The sequence below is a fragment of the Physella acuta genome, unplaced genomic scaffold (genome assembly GCF_028476545.2).
Source record: "Physella acuta isolate Inbredline_101_S28 unplaced genomic scaffold, ASM2847654v3 ptg000360l, whole genome shotgun sequence".
NCBI classification, from domain to species: Eukaryota; Metazoa; Mollusca; class Gastropoda; family Physidae; genus Physella; species Physella acuta.
The window spans coordinates 582603-602430 of record NW_026731879.1 but is presented as its reverse complement, the minus strand read 5'-3'; the positions used below and the strand labels follow the sequence as shown (position 1 = coordinate 602430).

The 19828-nt window shown below is 45.0% G+C and overlaps 1 protein-coding gene across 2 annotated transcripts in view; it reads right to left on the bottom strand.

The window, feature by feature from the left end:
* The window catches only part of LOC131941401 (FMRFamide receptor-like), a 99892-nt gene that overhangs the window by 28398 nt on the left and 51666 nt on the right, over positions 1-19828 (bottom strand). Inside the window, exon 1 of one of the 2 annotated variants that reach the window (XM_059300652.1) lies at positions 555-591. The exons of the other annotated variant lie outside the window; for it this stretch is intronic. The gene's annotated coding sequence lies outside the window, so the exon portion shown is untranslated. Of the gene's footprint in view, positions 1-554; positions 592-19828 lie in introns of those variants that run through there. 2 annotated transcript variants of the gene reach the window in all.

The following is a 19828-nucleotide window of genomic DNA, read 5'->3' as shown; positions in this document are numbered from 1 at the left end:
TGTCTATTTCCCCATCCATGACCAAAATGTCTATTTCCCCATCCATGACCAAAATGTCTATTTCCCCATCCATGACCAAAATGTCTATTTCCCCATCCATGACCAAAATGTCTATTTCCCCATCCATGACCAAAATGTCTATTTCCCTATCCATGACCAAAATGTCTATTTCCCCATCCATGACCAAAATGTCTATTTCCCCATCCATGACCAAAATGTCTATTTCCCCATCCATGACCAAAATGTCTATTTCCCATCCATGACTAAAATTTTCCCCACATTCACGGATACAACACAATTCTCAGCTAATATTTTAGCCTATTAGTAAAACCTTTCACGATATTGTAAAATATTATTTACAGTATTTACACCAATTACTAAAATAAGGCACAGAATAGAAACTATTATTTTGTAAAAAATAACCCTAGCAGTTTTAAGTTTAGAATAGCATGTTCGCTGCCCCTAGAACCCCCCCCCCCCCACCCCCCTTTCAAATGTCAAAATGTGCGCTACGGCTGACCACATAAGTGCAGAGGATGAAATAAAAGACTTACATGTTGGTAGCTCTATAATCCACTGCTATTACAGGATAAACGCTAATCTGTCTGCATTTAAGTACAGGATTAACGCTTACCCGTCTGAATTAAACTACAGGATAAACGCTAATCCGCCTGAATTAAACTACAGGATAAACGCTAATCCGCCTGAATTAAACTACAGGATAAACGCTAATCCGCCTGAATTAAACTGCAGGATAAACTCCGATCTGTCTGAATGAGCGTAAAGCGTACACCGACACCGACCCATGTATCACACTACCACGACGCCACTCCAGGAGGGAACGCGTAAATAAACCACGCGCTACAGCTGGGGGCTAAAAATAGCAAAACGCGTTCTCTACAGTGTATCGAAGAAAGGGAGAGCATCGACAGCGGAGACGGGACAACCCGCTATCTGACCAACCCGCTGCACAGTACAACCCAGTGACCTCTAGACTTTATGATATTTGATGAATTGTTTGACTTGTTTAGTTCAAACATCCGATCATTTACGTCGACTCCCACTATTGGCATCGTTTGTGTAAAAATTTAATGAATCGCTTGTCCTGCATTAACCCAACAACTTAACGACCGTCTGCTATGATCGTCTGCTCTGATCGCTTGCTATGATCGTCTGCTCTGATCGCTTGCTATGATCGTCTGCTATGAAGTGTACCACATTTTCTAAACTATTTTTTTTACCGTCGGTAAACTCGCTCAACCGTGAAATAAATTCTTTCAAATGTGACCGTCAGTTCGGGCAGCTCACCTGAGTGACCTCAACACATGCACACCTGAGTGACCTCAACACAAGCACACCTGAGCAGTGGCGTAGCTAGGATTTTCGGGCCCCTAAGCAAAAATTATCAATGGGCCCCTTTGTTAGCCGTTAGGCTACAATAGAGTTAAACGAAGGAATAAAATGTTACTTAAGATGGAGGGTTTACAAAAATATAAATATTGCGTACATTATGTAGTTTATACTTCCTGGTTGTGTATTTATACTATATTATTACGTAGGACTACAAACCCATAGTTTTGTAAAATGTAACAGGCTTACAACTACTTTTTGTTCTAAATAACTAAACACAGTAGCGTCACAAGGTGGGACAGATGTGCGGTTCACATGGGATGACATCATGACAAAACATCGTAAAATTTATTGTCAAAACTATGTTATATCCTGCTATAATAACAAAAGATCCATTTTAGCTGCTCCTGTATGTTCTCTCCTTAGGATGGCCAAGTTACTGACCCAATGGGCATGTCTATAATTTGCTTCATAACAAATTAACTGCATCACAATGAGCAAATAATGACATTTAAACATTCCATCATATATAAAAAAAATTCCTTCGAGATCACCGTGGAATGTTAAAGAATATGTTTACGTAACTAGTTCACCCTTCCGCCACTGCCATTTTTTGTCCGGATCTTTGTTGCTGGGGCGCGGGTTTGTCCACACTACCGCTCAGACGCCCTTGGGCGGGATGTATGAAAGCATTGAGTGCACGTTAATCATTGGTTGATTAACATTCAGCGACCGCCTACAGACGTCGCAGGGGTTACTGGTTACACTACCGTAGGTAGCCGGATGGAACCCCTGGTTCGATTTAAATCATCTAACGTAGAGGCCCCTGTTGTAGTTTGATCGTTGAATAAGTAGTATGATGCGCAATCAACAGATCCCTTACACTCAGGTAGCCGCTGGCTATCTCGGGGCGCCCAAACTTTACTACTGCTGATGCGCTGGGGGAACCGTAGTGTTCATGGGGGAGCCCGGGTTATACTACCGCTGGGGCGCGGCTGATGCGCCTGTGCAATTTGCCCGAAAATGAAGTAGTAACGCTGACCCGCTGCATCGGACAACCAATCAACGGACCCCAGATGCTAAGATAGCCGCGGCCTTACTGCTAGGGCCCCGCCATCCGAAATAAAATAAAAATGTAATGCCAGAATCCTTCCCAACGTTCAGTTTCTTTCAGGCACCTTTCTAGGAAAATGTTTGGGGAAAAAACACTGCCATGTTGTATTCTCAACTACTTCACCAACTTTCTTGGCGATTGGTTGAAAACCAAAAACTTATAATTTTAGTAGCGTCATATTAATTCAAGATAAATTAGATCAACAAAACAATTTCATTAAAGTAGAAAAAAAATTGACAAATGTTAGACTAAACTTGTTGTGAAAAAACTGTTCATGGTTGTTATTTTTTTTTAAAAAAATGGCTCATTTGTTATTATGGATGGAATTTCAGGGAGGGCAGACAGGAGAGAGGTGTAGGTGTTACGGGTCAGTTGTAGGTTAGACTAGAATAGGATAGAATGATCTAGATTTAGGGGAGAGTGAGTGTGTGAGTTGAGTTTACCCTAGAATATTGTTAACCCCGGTGTGTTTGTGTATTGTTATCCCAAGGTCGAATGCGGTATAAAAGCTGGAGTGAATGGTTGTCAGGGGTTAGTTAGTTGGCAGGGTTAGGTCGAGGGCTATGTTGTAATGTGATATGTGAGACCTAATAAACGTATCGAACGTTAACCCGAGTCGTTCTTGAATTCGAATCTAACCCGGACGTAACAGTAGGTAATTTCCCAGTCAGGTGAGGCGATACATGTACAATCTCACAACAAAGTCGAGGGTCATTTATAGGCTAATTTTCTCTATGGCTAGCACGACAATGCGACAACACCCTATTCACCCGTCTCCCCATACTGAACACTGTACAGTAAGAAATGACTGGGGGCCTTTTTGGAAATTGTAATTATTTCTAGAATAGAACAGAATTTGTATTTCCATTTTCTTTTTTAAATTAGATAAAAAAAAAAAAAAAAAAACAAAAAAAAAAACAAAAAAAAAAAAAAACAACAATTATTAAATTGCCAATGAAAAAGTTTACATTTTTTAAAGAGGTGAAAGGGCCCCTGTGTGCCTTGGGCCCCTATGCCTTGCTTACGCTAGCTTTACGGTAGCTAAGCCACTGCACCAGAGTGACGTCAACATCCGATAAATCACAACAGCCGGTTAGCCACAGCATCACACCTAGTGGACTGTTGGCATGATGTAACACCAATAAGTTATAGAGCATGCAGGCAAGGCTAACTGTTGGCATGATGTAACACCAATAAGTTATAGAGCATGCCCGGCTAACTGTTGGCATGATGTAACACCAATAAGTTATAGAGCATGCCCGGCTAACTGTTGGCATGATGTAACACCAATAAGTTATAGAGCATGCCCGGCTAACTGTTGGCATGATGTAACACCAATAAGTTATAGAGCATGCCCGGCTAACTGTTGGCATGATGTAACACCAATAAGTTATAGAGCATGCCCGGCTAACTGTTGGCATGATGTAACACCAATAAGTTATAGAGCATGCCCGGCTAACTGTTGGCATGATGTAACACCAATAAGTTATAGAGCGTTACAGGCCCGGCTAACTGTTGGCATGATGTAACACCAATAAGTTATAGAGCAGGCAGGCAAGGCTAACTGTTGGCATGATGTAACACCAATAAGTTATAGAGTGTTGAGGCCAGGCTAACTGTTGGCATGATGTAACACCAATAAGTTATAGAGCGTTACAGGGCCGGCTAACTGTTGGCGTGATGTAACACCAATAAGTTATAGAGTGTTGAGGCCAGGCTAACTGTTGGCATGATGTAACACCAATAAGTTATAGAGCGTTACAGGGCCGGCTAACTGTTGGCGTGATGTAACACCAATAAGTTATAGAACGTTACAGGCCCGGCTAACTGTTGGCATGATGTAACACCAATAAGTTATAGAGCATGCAGGCAAGGCTAACTGTTGGCATGATGTAACACCAATAAGTTATAGAGCATGCAGGCAAGGCTAACTGTTGGCATGATGTAACACCAATAAGTTATAGAGCGTTACAGGCCCGGCTAACTGTTGGCGTGATGTAACACCAATAAGTTATAGAGCGTTACAGGCCCGGCTAACTGTTGGCGTGATGTAACACCAATAAGTTATAGAGCATTACAGGGCCGGCTAACTGTTGGCGTGATGTAACACCAATAAGTTATAGAGCGTTACAGGCCCGGCTAACTGTTGGCGTGATGTAACACCAATAAGTTATAGAGCATTACAGGGCCGGCTAACTGTTGGCGTGATGTAACACCAATAAGTTATAGAGCATGCCCGGCTAACTGTAGGCGTGATGTAACACCAATAAGTTATAGAGCAGGCAGGCAAGGCTAACTGTAGGCATGATGTAACACCAATAAGTTATAGAGCAGGCAGGCAAGGCTAACTGTAGGCATGATGTAACACCAATAAGTTATAGAGCAGGCAGGCAAGGCTAACTGTAGGCATGATGTAACACCAATAAGTTATAGAGTAGGCAGGCAAGGCTAACTGTAGGCATGATGTAACACCAATAAGTTATAGAGCAGGCAGGCAAGGCTAACTGTAGGCATGATGTAACACCAATAAGTTATAGAGCAGGCAGGCAAGGCTAACTGTAGGCATGATGTAACACCAATAAGTTATAGAGCAGGCAGGAAAGGCTAACTGTTGGCATGATGTAACACCAATAAGTTATAGAGCGTTGTAGGGCCGGCTAACTGTTGGCATGATGTAACACCAATAAGTTATAGAGCGTTACAGGGCCGGCTAACTGTAGGCATGATGTAACACCAATAAGTTATAGAGCAGGCAGGCAAGGCTAACTGTTGGCATGATGTAACACCAATAAGTTATAGAGCAGGCAGGCAAGGCTAACTGTAGGCATGATGTAACACCAATAAGTTATAGAGCAGGCAGGCAAGGCTAACTGTTGGCATGATGTAACACCAATAAGTTATAGAGCAGGCAGGCAAGGCTAACTGTAGGCATGATGTAACACCAATAAGTTATAGAGCAGGCAGGCAAGGCTAACTGTAGGCATGATGTAACACCAATAAGTTATAGAGCAGGCAGGCCAGGCTAACTGAATCTTGCCGGCTCTTGAAGCGACCCTCTTCACACATACTGTCTCGAGCCCGGCTGGTAGCGGTTAGCACTCAATGACCCCCCCCCCCCTCACGCCAGATGATCAGAATGTTTTGTTTTAAACTGGAGGCTGCAAGTTGCCAGATCAGTGATAATACCTCCAGGGTTGCCGCGTCAAAGTGTGGCCATTTTAGGCTCATCGTGCTCAACAATTGACATCTGGACCCAAACAGCCATACACACGGCCCACACACACGGCCCACACAGCCATACACACGGCCCACACACACGGCCCACACAGCCATACACACGGCCCACACACACGGCCCACACAGCCATACACACGGCCCACACACACGGCCCACACACACGGCCCACACACACGGCCCACACACACGGCCCACACACACGGCCCACACAGCCATACACACGGCCCACACACACGGCCCACACAGCCATACACACGGCCCACACACACGGCCCACACAGCCATACACACGGCCCACACACACGGCCCACACACACGGCCCACACACACGGCCCACACACACGGCCCACACAGCCATACACACGGCCCACACACACGGCCCACACACACGGCCCACACACACGGCCCACACACACGGCCCACACAGCCATACACACGGCCCACACACACGGCCCACACACACGGCCCACACACACGGCCCACACACACGGCCCACACAGCCATACACACGGCCCACACACACGGCCCACACACACGGCCCACACACACGGCCCACACACACGGCCCACACAGCCATACACACGGCCCACACACACGGCCCACACACACGGCCCACACACACGGCCCACACAGCCATACACACGGCCCACACACACGGCCCACACAGCCATACACACGGCCCACACACACGGCCCACACACAGCCACACACATGGCCCACACTGCCACACAAAGGGCCCACATGACAGACCTTATAACATTTCTCCTTGTACACAACAAGAGACACCACTTGTATACACTAGTCATGTCTGTCTGTACACACCTACTGTTGTCCAGCTGTCTGTACACACCTACTCCCCCCCCCTGACTGCCGCGACTGAACACGTCAAACAACCAGAAATCACCGAGACAGTAGCAGGGCTACAACTCGATCTATTTTTAGCTCGTATCGAGGCGAGGAATTTATTGTTCGACTCGTTAAAACACACGGCTCTCGCATCCACACACACATCCACACACACATCCACACAACAGCCACACCCACCCACCCACACACCCACCCACCCACACACCCACCCACCCACCCACACACTCACCGAGTTTCTTAAATTAAATAATTATATCACTAATTGGGTTAAGCCTGCATTCTTCTGTGTAGCATGTCGGTGGAATGGTTCGCACAGGCTTGGCTAAATTTTATATCGACTGTAACTAGGCTTTCATTCAGATTGTAATTAGCCTCTCCATGAGATTGTAATTAGCCTCTCCATGAGATTGTAATTAGCCTCTCCATGAGATTGTAATTAGCCTCTCCATGAGATTGTAATTAGCCTCTCCATGAGATTGTAATTAGCCTCTCCATGAGATTGTAATTAGCCTCTCCATGAGATTGTAATTAGCCTCTCCATGAGATTGTAATTAGCCTCTCCATGAGATTGTAATTAGCCTCTCCATGAGATTGTAATTAGCCTCTCCATGAGATTGTAATTAGCCTCTCCATGAGATTGTAATTAGCCTCTCCATGAGATTGTAATTAGCACCATTTCACGCCCCTCCCCCCACACAACACAAAGGCAGAACTAAACAAAGAAAAAACAGCAGACGATATAGTCGAACTAATTAGAGCAAGAATCACACAAATAACACATATAAAAACCTTTACAAACTTGCTTTCTTCAATTCTTTAAAACAAATTTTTAGTGAAGGTGGCGTAGGGATGTATGGCGGGGGGTGGGGGGGGGGGGGGGGGTGGGGGGGGGGTGGGGGTGGGGGGGTGAACTTAAACTTGACAACATTATTTATTGCATCCAATCCTTTAAAAAAATTGTTACACTCGTTGAACTGACATGTAAGAGGTCCGATCTAATTAATTATAATTAGTCAAATTGGTCTTACTTTTCAAAATATATCCTAAACATGGGGCAATTAGTTTTTTTGTGGAGCTTTAATTAGAAGTGGTGGAACTTGAAAACTTTAAGTAGCGCGTGGCATTTCATCTCACTCACCCACATGACAAACCAACCTAACAACCCCTGGATAAGCAAACCCACCAACTCCTGGACCAGCCAACCCACCAACCACGTTACAAGCCAACCCACCAACTCATGGATAAGCCAACCCACCAACCATGTTACAAGCCAACCCACCAACCACGTTACAAGCCAACCTACCAACCACGTTACAAGCCAACCTACCAACCACGTTACAAGCCAACCTACCAACCACGTTACAAGCCAACCTACCAACCACGTTACAAGCCAACCCACCAACCACGTTACAAGCCAACCCACCAACCATGTTACAAGCCAACCCACCAACCACGTGACAAGCCAACCCACCAACTCATGGATAAGCCAACCCACCAACCACGTTTGTGAACGTGCAGCTAGCAGGGGTGAGAAACTATACACCTAGCACGTGTAGCTAATTATGTCCTCTCGTCAAGTAGCCTAAATACAAACAAACAAATTCAACTACAAACACAGCTACAAACACCGCTACAATCACACCTACAAACACACCTACAAACACACATACAAACACACCTACAAACACACCTACAAACACACCTACAAACACACATACAAATACTCATACAAATACACATACAGATACACCTACAAACACACGTACAATCAGACATACAAATACACATTCAAACACACAAATTCACATACAAACACATCTACAAACACACCTACCAAAACACCTACAAATACACCTACAAACACACATACAAACACACATGCAAACACACCTACAAATACACCTACAAACACACCTACAAATACACCTACAATCATACATACAAACACACCTACAAATACACACACAAACACACCTACAAACACACATACAAATATACCTACAAACACACCTACACATACACATACAAACACACCTATAAACACACCTACAAATACACCTACAATCATAGATACAAATACACCTACAAACACACCTACAAATACACCTATAATCACACATACAAACACACCTACAAACACACCTACAAACACACCTACATACAAACATACAAACACACCTACAAACACACCTACAAATACACCTACAATCACACATACAAGCACACCTACAAACACACCTACATTCACACATACAAACACACATACAAACACACATACATACACACCTACATTCACACATACAAACACACCTACAAACACACATACATAAACACATACAAACAAACCTACAAATACACGTACAATCACACCTACAAACACACACATACAAACAAACATACAAATACACCTACAATCACATCTACAATCACACATACAAACACACACACATACAAACAAACATACAAATACACCTACAATCACACCAACAATCACACCTACAATCACACCTACAATCACACCAACAATCACACCAACAATCACACCTACAATCACACCTACAATCACACCTACAATCACACATACTCGCACATGGACCTGGTTTCACGGGTCCACAACAAAATGTGCAATGGAAAATTTGAACAAAGAAAAAAACGCACTCACTCACGCTAATTTTCGTGCGCATATTTAGATGGCGTGTGAAAGATCCTATTTATTACATCACAGCCAGAAGACATGTGACATTACAGCCAGATGTCATGTGACATCACAGCCATATGTCATGTAATAAATGAAAACGTACAACCAGAGAGTGGAGTGGAATCGTTCAACACCTAAAAACTCCCACTGTTTATGTTGGTGTGGCGTGGTGTAGTGTGGCGTGGTGTGGTGTGATGTGGCGTGGTGTGGCGTGGTGTGGTGTGGTGTGGTGTGGCGTGGTGTGGTGTGGTGTGGCGTGGTGTGGTGTGGTGTGGTGTGGTGTGGCGTGGTGTGGTGTGGTGTGGTGTGGTGTGGCGTGGTGTGGTGTGGTGTGGCGTGGTGTGGCGTGGTGTAGTGTGGCGTGGTGTGGTGTGATGTGGCGTGGTGTGCGTGGTGTGGTGTGGTGTGGTGTGGTGTGGCGTGGTGTGGTGTGGTGTGGTGTGGTGTGGTGTGGTGTGGTGTGGTGTGGCGTGGTGTGGTGTGGCGTGGTGTGGCGTGGTGTGGTGTGGTGTGGCGTGGTGTGGTGTGGTGTGGTGTGGTGTGGCGTGGTGTGGTGTGGCGTGGTGTGGTGTGGTGTTGTGTGGTGTGGCGTGGTGTGGCGTGGTGTGGTGTGGCGTGGTGTGGTGTGGTGTGGTGTGGCGTGGTGTGGTGTGGCGTGGTGTGGTGTGGTGTGGTGTGGCGTGGTGTGGCGTGGTGTGGTGTGGTGTGGCGTGGTGTGGTGTGGTGTGGCGTGGTGTGGTGTGGTGTGGTGTGGTGTGGCGTGGTGTGGTGTGGCGTGGTGTGGCGTGGTGTGGTGTGGTGTGGCGTGGCGTGGTGTGGTGTGGTGTGGCGTGGTGTGGTGTGGTGTGGCGTGGTGTGGCGTGGTGTGGTGTGGCGTGGTGTGGCGTGGTGTGGTGTGGTGTGGCGTGGTGTGGTGTGGTGTGGTGTGGTGTGGTGTGGTGTGGCGTGGTGTGGTGTGGTGTGGCGTGGTGTGGCGTGGTGTGGTGTGGTGTGGCGTGGCGTGGTGTGGTGTGGTGTGGCGTGGTGTGGTGTGGTGTGGCGTGGTGTGGTGTGGTGTGGCGTGGTGTGGTGTGGTGTGGCGTGGTGTGGCGTGGTGTGGTGTGGTGTGGCGTGGTGTGGTGTGGTGTGGTGTGGTGTGGTGTGGCGTGGTGTGGTGTGGTGTGGCGTGGTGTGGCGTGGTGTGGTGTGGTGTGGCGTGGCGTGGTGTGGTGTGGTGTGGCGTGGTGTGGTGTGGTGTGGCGTGGTGTGGTGTGGTGTGGTGTGGCGTGGTGTGGCGTGGTGTGGTGTGGTGTGGCGTGGCGTGGTGTGGTGTGGCGTGGTGTGGTGTGGTGTGGTGTGGCGTGGTGTGGCGTGGTGTGGTGTGGTGTGGCGTGGTGTGGTGTGGTGTGGCGTGGTGTGGTGTGGTGTGGCGTGGTGTGGTGTGGTGTGGTGTGGTGTGGTGTGGCGTGGTGTGGTGTGGTGTGGCGTGGTGTGGTGTGGCGTGGTGTGGCGTGGTGTGGTGTGGTGTGGCGTGGTGTGGTGTGGTGTGGCGTGGTGTGGTGTGGTGTGGCGTGGTGTGGCGTGGTGTGGTGTGGCGTGGTGTGGTGTGGTGTGGCGTGGTGTGGTGTGGTGTGGCGTGGTGTGGTGTGGTGTGGTGTGGCGTGGTGTGGCGTGGTGTGGTGTGGTGTGGCGTGGTGTGGTGTGGTGTGGCGTGGTGTGGTGTGGTGTGGTGTGGCGTGGTGTGGCGTGGTGTGGTGTGGTGTGGCGTGGCGTGGTGTGGTGTGGTGTGGCGTGGTGTGGTGTGGCGTGGTGTGGCGTGGTGTGGTGTGGTGTGGCGTGGTGTGGTGTGGTGTGGCGTGGTGTGGTGTGGTGTGGCGTGGTGTGGCGTGGTGTGGCGTGGTGTGGTGTGGTGTGGCGTGGTGTGGTGTGGTGTGGTGTGGTGTGGTGTGGTGTGGTGTGGCGTGGTGTGGCGTGGTGTGGTGTGGTGTGGCGTGGCGTGGTGTGGTGTGGTGTGGCGTGGTGTGGTGTGGTGTGGCGTGGTGTGGTGTGGTGTGGTGTGGCGTGGTGTGGCGTGGTGTGGTGTGGTGTGGTGTGGTGTGGTGTGGTGTGGCGTGGCGTAACTGCTGGCTAACATTGAAACCCACTCACACCGTGCAGTAAACCTCAACAATGGCTAATCCATTTCCCACCCCACTCTCTACCCCCACCCCTACCCCCCACTCTCTACCCCTCACTCTCTACCCCCACCTCCCCTACACCCATTACTTGATGGAACATGGTACACAATAGACAGAATACATAATGGTTTTGGCAAGATAGGTCAACTAATTATCCTTACCTTCATATAAAGTGGGCTTAGGTCAACTAATTATCCTGACCTTCATATAAAGTGGGCTTAGGTCAACTAATTATCCTGACCTTCATATAAAGTGGGCTTACGTCAACTAATTATCCTGACCTTCATATAAAGTGGGCTTAGGTCAACTAATTATCCTGACCTTCATATAAAGTGGGCTTAGGTCAACTAATTATCCTGACCTTCATATAAAGTGGGCTTAGGTCAACTAATTATCCTGACCTTCATATAAAGTGGGCTTACGTCAACTAATTATCCTGACCTTCATATAAAGTGGGCTTAGGTCAACTAATTATCCTGACCTTCATATAAAGTGGGCTTAGGTCAACTAATTATCCTGACCTTCATATAAAGTGGGCTTAGGTCAACTAATTATCCTGACTGTCCTGCCAAGGTTTTAATATAAATATATTGTACACCGTAATCTATACCGTAATATATTCTTCTTCCGGGTATCACATTTTCTGGATCGTACGTAGCCCGGGACAATGTGACATCTAGCCCGAGACAATGTGACATCTAGACCGAGACAATGTGACATCTAGCCAAGGACAATGTGACATCTAGCCAAGGACAATGTGAAATCTAGCCATCTATACTTTATTCCAACACAAACCCATCTCCCAATCTTCTATACTTTATTCCTATGTACCTAATCTCCAGTTCAACTCAACTGACTCCTAACAATCTCCAACTACAACAGCATCCTAGCAATAGCCAACTACAACAGCATCCTAGCAAAAGCTAACTACAACAGCTAACAATAGCCAAATACAACAGCATCCTAGCAATAGCCAACTACAACAGCATCCTAACAATAGCTAACTACAACAGCTTCCTAACAATAGCTAACTACAACAGCTTCCTAACAATAGCTAACTACAACAGCTAACAATAGCCAACTACAACAGCTAACAATTGCCAACTACAACAGCTAACAATAGCCAACTACAACAGCTTCCTAACACGTCTGACCGTTACACACGCCACTGACCAACTCCTTTAACACTATCATCAATTGGTAACAGACATGTTTAAAGCGGGTAGCGACCTTAATGTTTTAAACATCTTCAGATTATTCGGTGTAATGGCGTTATGATGATTTCGGAAACGTGTAATGGCGTTATGATGAATCCCCTGATTCAACAAAAACACATAACACTAGATAAACTATACGTGGTACAGTGTACTGGGTACAGTGTACTGGGTACAGTGTACTGGGTACAGTGTACTGGGTACAGTGTACTGGGTACAGTGTACTGGGTACAGTGTACTGGGTACAGTGGACTGGGTTCTGGGTATAATGTACTGGGTTCTGGGTACAGTGTACAGTGTACAGTGTACTGGGTACAGTGTACTAAGCGAGCGTGACCAGATGTCGAACTAAAGATTAGTTCTCCAGAACGTCGAGAAAAAAAAGATTTCCCGTGATTAGGATAAACATTTTTTTATCTATCTAGTTCTATTTTGGTATCATTTGAGACGTTAAGTGGTTTACCTCCACTGAAACATCTACACATTAGATCAACGGCAGACACCTCAACTAGCCGGCAGACACCTCAACTAGCCGGCAGACACCTCAACTAGCCGGCAGACACCTCAACTAGCCGGCAGACACCTCAACTAGCCGGCAGATAGCCTCAACTAGCCGGCAGATAGCCTCAACTAGCCGGCAGACACCTCAACTAGCCGGCAGATAGCCTCAACTAGCCGGCAGACACCTCAACTAGCCGGCAGATAGCCTCAACTAGCCGGCAGCCTTATCTAGCCAATCCTTGAAACATGTAATCGCCCGCTATTTTAATTTTAAATAGATAAGATATCGATACTGTCACGATTTGATTTATAATCAACTTCCGGGACAGGTTTTTCAAAGATGGCGCAGATCTGACGGCAGGTGGAGGTCCACCTGTGTCCACATGTGTCCACCTGTGTCCACCTGTGTCCACCTGCCAAACAGGAGGGGGGGGGAGTGGGGTGTGTGAACAAATTGTTCTCAAAGACACTAAAAATCTGATGCAAGTTGTTCGCCATATTTTTGATGGTAAGATATGTGGTAAATGTTTTGTGCAGTCGCGTGCAGTATTCTAATAAATCCTGACGTCATTGCCGCTAGTTCCTACCTCATTCGCATACACATGATGAACGAATATCGATATTGTAACTTCATTAGCCGGCGCGTCGGAATTTTGTAATCGAGTACTCCGGGGCTAAGACAAGTAACATCATGTGTTGAACATCCTAACATCCTGGTTTTACCAACCCAAGAGCCCTTTTCATTCATTATTGACCCCCTTTCATACATGACTGACCCCCTTTCATCCATGACTGACCCCCTTTCATACATGACTGACCCCCTTTCATCCAAGACTGACCCCCTTTCATCCATGACTGACCCCCTTTCATACATGACTGACCCCCTTTCATCCATGACTGACCCCCTTTCATACATGACTGACCCACTTTCATCCATGACTGACCCCCTTTCAACCATGACTGACCCCCTTTCATCCATGACTGACCCCCTTTCATCCATGACTGACCCCCTTTCATACATGACCGACCCCCTTTCATACATGACTGACCCCCTTTAATACATGACTAACTCCTACATTAACCTTTAATAAACGGGACATTTCCTTCTCCTCTTCTGAAAAAAAAATGAAATTAAAGCTACATCACATTTTCTTCACCCCCCTCTCATAAACCCTGTCATGACGCATCACTTTGTTAGACCCCTGTAGACCCCTGTCATGACGTATCACTTTGTTAGACCCCTGTAGACCCCTGTCATGACGCATCACTTTGTTAGACCCCTGTAGACCCCTGTCATGACGCATCACTTTGTTAGACCCCTGTCATGACGCATCACTTTGTTAGACCCCTGTAGACCCCTGTCATGACATATCACTTTGTTAGACCCCTGTAGACCCCTGTCATGACGCATCACTTTGTTAGACCCCTGTAGACCCGTGTCATGACGCATCACTTTGTTAGACCCCTGTCATGACGCATCACTTTGTTAGACCCCTGTAGACCCCTGTCATGACGCATCACTTTGTTAGACACCTGTAGACCCCTGTCATGACGCATCACTTTGTTAGACCCCTGTCATGACATATCACTTTGTTAGACCCCTGTAGACCCCTGTCATGACATATCACTTTGTTAGACCCCTGTCATGACGCATCACTTTGTTAGACCCCTGTAGACCCCTGTCATGACGCATCACTTTGTTAGACCCCTGTAGACCCCTGTCATGACGCATCACTTTGTTAGACCCCTGTAGACCCCTGTCATGACGTATCACTTTGTTAGACCCCTGTCATGACGCATCACTTTGTTAGACACCTGTAGACCCCTGTCATGACGCATCACTTTGTTAGACCCCTGTCATGACGTATCACTTTGTTAGACCCCTGTAGACCCCTGTCATGACATATCACTTTGTTTGACCCCTGTAGACCCCTGTCATGACGCATCACTTTGTTAGACCCCTGTCATGACGTATCACTTTGTTAGACCCCTGTAGACCCTTGTCATGACATATCACTTTGTTAGACCCCTGTAGACCCCTGTCATGACGCATCACTTTGTTAGACCCCTGTCATGACGTATCACTTTGTTAGACACCTGTAGACCCCTGTCATGACGCATCACTTTGTTAGACCCCTGTCATGACATATCACTTTGTTAGACCCCTGTAGACCCCTGTCATGACGCATCACTTTGTTAGACCCCTGTCATGACGTATCACTTTGTTAGACCCCTGTAGACCCCTGTCATGACGCATCACTTTGTTAGACCCCTGTCATGACGTATCACTTTGTTAGACCCCTGTCATGACGTATCACTTTGTTAGACCCCTGTCATGACGCATCACTTTGTTAGACCCCTGTCATGACGTATCACTTTGTTAGACCCGTGTCATGACGTATCACTTTGTTAGACCCCTGTCATGACGCATCACTTTGTTAGACCCCTGTCATGACGTATCACTTTGTTAGACCCCTGTAGACCCCTGTCATGACGCATCACTTTGTTAGACCCCTGTCATGACGTATCACTTTGTTAGACCCCTGTCATGACGTATCACTTTGTTAGACACCTGTAGACCCCTGTCATGACGCATCACTTTGTTAGACCCCTGTCATGACATATCACTTTGTTAGACCCCTGTAGACCCCTGTCATGACGCATCACTTTGTTAGACCCCTGTCATGACGTATCACTTTGTTAGACCCCTGTCATGACGTATCACTTTGTTAGACCCCTGTCATGACGCATCACTTTGTTAGACCCCTGTAGACCCCTGTCATGACGTATCACTTTGTTAGACCCCTGTAGACCCCTGTCATGACGCATCACTTTGTTAGACCCCTGTAGACCCCTGTCATGACGTATCACTTTGTTAGACCCCTGTCATGACGCATCACTTTGTTAGACCCCTGTCATGACGTATCACTTTGTTAGACCCCTGTAGACCCCTGTCATGACGCATCACTTTGTTAGACCCCTGTAGACCCCTGTCATGACGCATCACTTTGTTAGACCCCTGTAGACCCCTGTCATGACGTATCACTTTGTTAGACCCCTGTCATGACGTATCACTTTGTTAGACCCCTGTCATGACGTATCACTTTGTTAGACCCCTGTCATGACGTATCACTTTGTTAGACCCCTGTCATGACGTATCACTTTGTTAGACCCCTGTCATGACGTATCACTTTGTTAGACCCCTGTAGACACTTATTACTTTTGAATTCACGACGTGGCGTCAGACCTGCATCACGTTAGGGGTCACCGTGACATACGGAGTTGTCCTCGTCACGTGGCGGATAGGGTGACCTAATTAATCTATATGACGTGTGTCACGTGACTCAGATGACAGGTGTGTCGCTGGAGGTAAGTGGTGGTGGGGTGAGAGGGGTGATGACCTACTAAAGATGACCCACCTGAAAAGACCCTACATAGACCCATCTGACAAGACCCCTAAATTAACCCCTAAGACCCACACGGCTAGACCCCCCCCCCCCACACACACTTACATCGTAGCGGAGATCATTACAAAAACGTTTCATTGTTTTCTTCCCCCCCCCTTGTCATTAGCTTAATGACGCCTCATTAATATCACATTAAGATGATTTTTGATCGAAACATTTTTTTATAGAATATAGCGGGCATTTTTTCCCAGAGTTTGAAATTGGCGAAGTAAAAATAGAAATTGTTTCACATTGTTTGGGCGCCTCTCGCCGGGTCAATGGACGGACTGGTCAGCCCAAGCTGTTAGTGGTGTTGTCTGCTGTATGGGGTGGGCGTCACACCGGCGTCACGCCAGCGTCACGCCAGCGTCACGCCAGCGTCACGCCAGCGTCACACCGGCGTCACGCCAGCGTCACACGATGAAAACAACAACTTCACAAACCAAGCACGTCGCTAAAAATAAATCTCAACAAAAGTCAACTAGACATAAAAAAAAATAAACTACTATGAAAAAAAACCCGATGCAAGAGTATAGCTTCAATGTTTAGTCTAAGCAGACACAAATAGATACAAGTCTATTGCAACAATGTTTAGTCTATGCAGACACAAATAGATACAAGTCTATTGGTCTATACAGATACAAGTCTATTGCAACAATGTTTGGTCTAAGCAGACACAAATAGATACAAGTCTATTGCAACAATGTTTGGTCTAAGCAGACACAAATAGATACAAGTCTATTGCAACAATGTTTAGTCTAAGCAGACACAAATAGATACAAGTCTATTGCAACAATGTTTGGTCTAAGCAGACACAAATAGATACAAGTCTATTGCAACAATGTTTGGTCTAAGCAGACACAAATAGATACAAGTCTATTGCAACAATGTTTGGTCTAAGCAGACACAAATAGATACAAGTCTATTGCAACAATGTTTGGTCTAAGCAGACACAAATAGATACAAGTCTATTGCAACAATGTTTAGTCTAAGCAGACACAAATAGATACAAGTCTATTGCAACAATGTTTAGTCTAAGCAGACACAAATAGATACAAGTCTATTGCAACAATGTTTAGTCTAAGCAGACACAAATAGATACAAGTCTATTGCAACAATGTTTAGTCTAAGCAGACACAAATAGATACAAGTCTATTGCAACAATGTTTAGTCTAAGCAGACACAAATAGATACAAGTCTATTGCAACAATGTTTGGTCTAAGCAGACACAAATAGATACAAGTCTATTGCAACAATGTTTGGTCTAAGCAGACACAAATAGATACAAGTCTATTGCAACAATGTTTGGTCTAAGCAGACACAAATAGATACAAGTCTATTGCAACAATGTTTGGTCTAAGCAGACACAAATAGATACAAGTCTATTGCAACAATGTTTGGTCTAAGCAGACACAAATAGATACAAGTCTATTGCTACAATGTTTGGTCTAAGCAGACACAAATAGATACAAGTCTATTGCAACAATGTTTGGTCTAAGCAGACACAAATAGATACAAGTCTATTGCAACAATGTTTGGTCTAAGCAGACACAAATAGATACAAGTCTATTGCAACAATGTTTGGTCTAAGCAGACACAAATAGATACAAGTCTATTGCAACAATGTTTGGTCTAAGCAGACACAAATAGATACAAGTCTATTGCAACAATGTTTGGTCTAAGCAGACACAAATAGATACAAGTCTATTGCAACAATGTTTGGTCTAAGCAGACACAAATAGATACAAGTCTATTGCAACAATGTTTGGTCTAAGCAGACACAAATAGATACAAGTCTATTGCTACAATGTTTGGTCTATAGAGATACAAGTCTATTGCTACAATGATTGGTCTATAGAGATACAAGTCTATTGTTACAATGATTGGTCTATAGAGATACAAGTCTATTGCTACAATGATTGGTCTATAGAGATACAAGTCTATTGTTACAATGATTGGTCTATAGAGATACAAGTCTATTGCTACAATGATTGGTCTATAGAGATACAAGTCTATTGTTACAATGATTGGTCTATAGAGATACAAGTCTATTGCTACAATGATTGGTCTATAGAGATACAAGTCTATTGTTACAATGATTGGTCTATAGAGATACAAGTCTATTGTTACAATGATTGGTCTATAGAGATACAAGTCTATTGCTACAATGATTGGTCTATAGAGATACAAGTCTATTGTTACAATGATTGGTCTATAGAGATACAAGTCTATTGTTACAATGATTGGTCTATAGAGATACAAGTCTATTGTTACAATGATTGGTCTATAGAGATACAAGTCTATTGTTACAATGATTGGTCTATAGAGATACAATTCTATTGTTACAATGATTGGTCTATAGAGATACAAGTCTATTGTTACAATGATTGGTCTATAGAGATACAAGTCTATTGCTACAATGATTGGTCTATAGAGATACAAGTCTATTGCTACAATGATTGGTCTATAGAGATACAAGTCTATTGTTACAATGATTGGTCTATAGAGATACAAGTCTATTGCTACAATGATTGGTCTATAGAGATACAAGTCTATTGTTACAATGATTGGTCTATAGAGATACAAGTCTATTGTTACAATGATTGGTCTATAGAGATACAAGTCTATTGTTACAATGATTGGTCTATAGAGATACAAGTCTATTGTTACAATGATTGGTCTATAGAGATACAAGTCTATTGTTACAATGATTGGTCTATAGAGATACAAGTCTATTGTTACAATGATTGGTCTATAGAGATACAAGTCTATTGTTACAATGATTGGTCTATAGAGATACAATTCTATTGTTACAATGATTGGTCTATAGAGATACAAGTCTATTGTTACAATGATTGGTCTATAGAGATACAAGTCTATTGTTACAATGATTGGTCTATAGAGATACAAGTCTATTGCTACAATGATTGGTCTATAGAGATACAAGTCTATTGCTACAATGATTGGTCTATAGAGATACAAGTCTATTGTTACAATGATTGGTCTATAGAGATACAAGTCTATTGCTACAATGATTGGTCTATAGAGATACAAGTCTATTGTTACAATGATTGGTCTATAGAGATACAAGTCTATTGCTACAATGATTGGTCTATAGAGATACAAGTCTATTGTTACAATGATTGGTCTATAGAGATACAAGTCTATTGTTACAATGATTGGTCTATAGAGATACAAGTCTATTGTTACAATGATTGGTCTATAGAGATACAAGTCTATTGTTAC